Raw genomic sequence first — 6,000 nt, forward strand, 5'->3', positions numbered from 1 at the left:
ACATACATACTACATACATACATACATACATACTACATACTACATACATACCTATACATACATACATACATACATACATACATACATACATACATACATACATACATACATACATACATACATACATACATACATACATACATACATACATACATACCATACATACATACATACATACATACATACATACATACATACTACATACATACATACTCATACATACATACTCATACATACATACATACATACAACATACATACATACATACATACATACATACATACATCATACTACATACATACATACATACATACATACATACATACTACATACATACATACATACATACATACATACATACATACATACATACACATACATACATACATACATACATACATACATACATACATACATACATACATCCATACATACATACATACATACATACATACATACATACATACATACATACATACATACATACATCTACATACATACATACATACATACATACATACATACATACACATCATACATACATACATACTACATACATACATACATACATACATACATACATACATACATACATACATACATACATACATACATACATACATACATACATACATACATACATACATACATACATACATACATACATACATACATACATACATACATACATACTACATACATACATACATCATACATACATACATACATACATACATACATACATCATACATACATACATACATACACATACATACTACATACATACATACATACATACTACATACATACATACATACATACATACATACATACATACATACATACATACATACATACATACATACATACATACATACATACTACATACATACATACATACATACATCATACATACATACATACATACATACATACATACTACTACATACATACATACATATATCATTTTGAAAACTGTTAGACATTTATTAAAAAGGAAATATACACATAGAAATATTTTTGGGTCCAAGTTTCCATACTCACTGTAGAAATAGATGAGGGTATATTGATTTTGCCATTTAGTTGGAAAACTTTGAAATATTGTTCCCGAAAAGTGTAACGTATTAGTCAATGGTTTCACATAGCAACAATAAAATTTCTCTCCGAAATACTTACTCGGAGAGTAAGGTAGTTAGTTAGTTAGGTAGGTAGGGTAGGTAGGTAGGTCGATAGGATGTATACTACATCAAATCCGAAGAAATACACCTAGGCCACTATCGGGCCTGTTGTGCGCTCCTTATCAAGAGCGAAAGAAAGAATTATTTTTCAGTGTTCAGAAACTCAGTTTCCTGAACATAATTCCTAAGAATATTCCAATCAGTGTTAGTCAGGAATGTTATATCCTGAATAACATCACTTCCAAGATACTTGGATCTAACTTCGGCGAATGCCTGGCAGTGGCAAAGAAAGTGCTCCAGAGTTTCATTGTCCTCTCCACATGCTCTACATTCGTCTGAATCCGCACGTCCAATTTTGCACAGATGTGCTCGTAGTCCTGTGTGTCCACTCAGAATACGTACCATCATACTAACTTCCGACTTGCTCATTTTGAGGAGATTTTTCGTCTTGCTCTCATCAGGGTCACCCCGTAGGATCTTCGTGGTTCTACCCACTGTTTCATTATTCCAAGAGGCCTTAAGGGATTCTCTCACCCATATTTTTAGTTCAGCTTTTTTGCGTCGATTGGTCTCGCGTTTGTCAGGTTAACTGCCTCGAGCTCCCTTCCCTTTAAAGCTATTACACCGCCTTTTCGTTACCGACTACTCCCGAGTGGGCTGGTACCCATATGATGTGAACCTTACCTCTGGGAGAGTATTCAGTTAAAGCTTCCTTACAATCCAATACGGTCTTAGATTTAGTTCTATACGCCTGATATCGCCCTAATTGCCTTCTGGCTATCGGTAATATATTAAGCGCTGTGGGCGCCATATTTATTCAAATCCAATTTACGCATTCCGTTATTGCTCGTACTTCTGCCTGGAAGCTTGTGTTATTATTTGGTAACGGTGGTATATTTCTGTTTCTGGGTCTTCAATATAGAAACCCAGCCCCACTTTGTCCCTCAATTTAGAGCCACCCGTGTAACAATGGATTCCTAATGTTAGTTAGTTAGTTAGTTAGTTAGTTAGTTTAGTTTTAGTTAGTTAGTTAGTTCGTTAGTTAGTTGTTTTAGTTAGTTCGTTAGTTAGTTCGTTAGTTCGTTAGTTCGTTCTTCGTTTAGTTCGTTCGTTCGTTAGTTCGTTAGTTCGTTCGTTCGTTCGTTCGTTCGTTAGTTCGTTCGTTCGTTCGTTCGTTCGTTCGTTCGTTCGTTCGTTCGTTCGTTCGTTGTTCGTTTCGTTCGTTCGTTCGTTCGTTCGTTCGTTCGTTCGTTTCGTTCGTTCGTTCGTTCGTTCGTTCGTTCTTCGTTCGTTCGTTTCGTTCGTTCGTTCGTTTTCGTTCGTTCGTTCGTTCGTTCGTTCGTTTCGTTCGTTCGTTCGTTCGTTTTCGTTCGTTCGTTTCGTTCGTTCGTTCGTTCGTTCGTTCGTTCGTTCGTTCGTTCGTTCGTTCGTTCGTTCGTTCGTTCGTTCTTGTTCGTTTCGTTCGTTCGTTCGTTCGTTCGTTTTCGTTCGTTCGTTTTCGTTCGTTCGTTCGTTCGTTCGTTCGTTTCGTTCGTTCGTTCGTTCGTTCGTTCGTTCGTTCGTTCGTTCGTTTCGTTCGTTTCGTTCGTTTCGTTCGTTCGTTCGTTCGTTCGTTCGTTCGTTCGTTCGTTCGTTCGTTCGTTCGTTTCGTTCGTTCGTTCGTTTCTCGTTCGTTCGTTCGTTCGTTCGTTCGTCGTTCGTTCGTTCGTTCGTTCGTTCGTTCGTTCGTTCGTTCGTTCGTTCGTTCGTCGTTCGTTCGTTTCGTTCGTTCGTTCGTTCGTTCGTTCGTTCGTTTCGATTCGTTCGTTCGTTCGTTCGTTCGTTCGTTCGTTCGTTCGTTCGTTCGTTCGTTCGTTCGTTCGTTCGTTCGTTCGTTCGTTCGTTCGGTTCGTTCGTTTCGTTCGTTCGTTCGTTTCGTTCGTTCGTTCGTTCGTTCGTCGTTCGTTTCGTTCGTTCGTTCGTTCGTTCGTTCTTGTTCGTTCGTTCGTTCGTTCGTTCGTTCGTTCGTTTTTCGTTCGTTCGTTGTTCGTTCGTTCGTTCGTTCGTTCTTCGTTCGTTTTCGTTTCGTTCGTTCGTTCGTTTCGTTCTTCGTTCGTTCGTTTCGTTCGTTCGTTCGTTCGTTCGTTCTTCGTTCGTTCGTTCGTTCGTTCGTTCGTTCGTTCGTTCGTTCGTTCGTTCGTTGTTCTTCGTTCGTTCGTTCGTTCGTTCGTTCGTTCGTTCGTTCGTTCGTTCGTTCGTTCGTTCGTTCGTTCGTTCGTTCGTTTCGTTCGTTCGTTCGTTCGTTCGTTCGTTCGTTCGTTCGTTCGTTTCGTTCGTTCGTTCGTTCGTTCGTTCGTTCGTTTCGTTCGTTCGTTTCGTTCGTTCGTTGTTCGTTCGTTCGTTCGTTCGTTCGTTGTTCGTTCGTTCGTTCCTCGTCGGTCGGCCTTTGCTCCTCTCGCCCCTGTTGTGCACTTCTCCCATCCCTTTCATTGGTGGGGATTCGAACTTACGTCCTTCAGATAGTCACACTCAGAAACTACCTCATCAGATGCAGTATACAATAAAATTTCGATTAAACTCTTACCTTATCTTACCTATGAATTTTTATTTAAACTTCAAATTTAACATATTCTCCCCAAAAAGGTTGTAGCAAAACTTAAGACTTATTCTTTTGAAAACTGAATTGAATGTCATTCACAAAAATTTGTTGACAAAATTCAAAATGCTCTATACATATACACACAGACACTAAAAGTTCACGTCTGCATTCCTTCTTGGTACAAAGTGTGTAAAAGTAATTTGCAAAGATTGTATGCGAGTGTATATACCCTACAGTTCGGGGTCAGTGTACCGATTTATTGGGATAAAGAGGAAAAAGCTTTCCCTTAGCCAATCTGTGGAAACTACTAAGAACACCAACCCGTGAAATTACCTGGAAACATAAAGCGTACTTTCTTGTCAAATGATCCAAAAAATATTTAAATTCGAGTTTAAACTGATAATTAGATAATTTGTCTATGAGGATATGTATAAAACTACTGGGTTATTCTAACTGTTATTCATACACTGAAACACACTTTCTTCAAAGAAAAACTTGGCAAGATACAGCCAATTACACTAGTACTTTCATCGGTACCTTGATTCTTATCTTCTTAATGCCACGTTTTTTTTTTCTTATACTCCTTCCAATTGTGGTGGCAACTTGGCATTTGTTGCCTTTAGCAACTACTTCTGCCAGGAATTCCGGTATTTTCCCCGCCAACTGAAAAAAAGGCGTTCGTTCGTTCAGCTTAAACGAATATGCAAAGAAGATGTTTGGAAATTTTGAAATTGTTATTTCAACTAGAATGACACACAAAGAGAAAAATAAAAAAGAAAAAACAGAAACTAGGTGAAAATCTTAAAAAGAAGATGAGCATTGGAAGCTCTACTAAAAGTAACTTTTTTATTTCTTTTGACTAACCGAGACAACGTCATCGAAGTTATTTGCAAGAAGATAAATTGTAGTTGATGATGGGTGGCAGAACTGGCAGGCTGTCAGACTGACAGGTATGTTGTTTACATTTAAACTAAATAAAAGTCGTTTGCAAATTGCAAGTGTACAATAAACTCAACGCGTGAATAACAAACTTTTCTTAAAGATTTTTTCGCGATTTTTTATTTAAGTTCTGTTGCTGTTGCCAACATTTGAAACATCTAGAGTAACTGGTTTTTGCATAAATGCAACAATTTTTATATGCTTGTGGCATTCATAACGAGTTTGCATGCTAACTGCATAGTTAATGCATACATCAGCTGCAGCAGTAGCAGCACAAGAACCTTTTATTTATTATTTATTTTGGTTTTTTCTCTCTCTCTCTCTGCAGAATTAGCTTTAGCATAAAAATATTTAGTTTAAATAAAAATTTCAATTTCATTATTTATCACCAGAATTCCATTAACTGTACAAACGTTTTAGAGGGGGTGTGTGTGTGTTTGTCTACGTTAAACGTGTTTATCTGTGCTGCTTCAAATGTAAAAAAAAAATATTTACTTAAAATTTTATTTAAATTACATTTCAAAATTCAATTTCTTTGCTAAATATAGATTTTTATATGTAAATTCTGTTTACTTTGTGTCAGTTCATTTCATTTTTGGTGCAATTTTTTTTTTGAGCGCAAAAACTGCAATAAATTTTATCTCGTTTGTCGTTAAAAATATAAAATACTTTCTAGTCAGTGGGTCAAGAACGTTTAAAAAAAATATTTTGTTAAAATTCACAGCCAAAAAACGCCAAGAAAGTTAAGTATTCTTTTTTTATGGACAATTTATAATGTGAAATGAATTATAAAATTTTGCATTTAAAGTCAATAGTTAAACTTGAAGGAATGTTTTAACAACGGGAAGTCTTCAGTTTAAATAAATTTAATTTTAGACAATTAAAACATAAAGTTTATCTTTCAATCTTATTGTATTGTAGTTAAATTTTATTCCTAATGTTTCTTTTGTAACAAATGTTTAACTTGTATCGCTGGTATTAATGTAATTACAATTTTATTTTAAATTTATAAAACTAAATATTAATTGAAAGGTTTATGTAGCCAAAGTTTAATTATTGTCATGGTTTATCTTTAAACATTAGTTTTTATTAAACTAGTCAAAGCCTTTATTTATCTAGAGTTAAACTTTAAACCTACATATGTATGTCTTTATGTAGTCTCAACTTTAGGTCTCTATATGGTTAAAATTGATCTCTAATAGTTGGTATGTAATTGTGTAGCTGACGTAGTTAAAGTTTAACTTAAAGATACAAATTTTGACTATAGACAGGAAATGTCTATAAGAAGTTTGGGTGATAGACCAT

The sequence above is a fragment of the Lucilia sericata genome, unplaced genomic scaffold (genome assembly GCF_015586225.1).
Source record: "Lucilia sericata isolate MDLA Ls3-8-SP2 unplaced genomic scaffold, ASM1558622v1 Contig001323F_arrow, whole genome shotgun sequence".
NCBI classification, from domain to species: Eukaryota; Metazoa; Arthropoda; class Insecta; order Diptera; family Calliphoridae; genus Lucilia; species Lucilia sericata.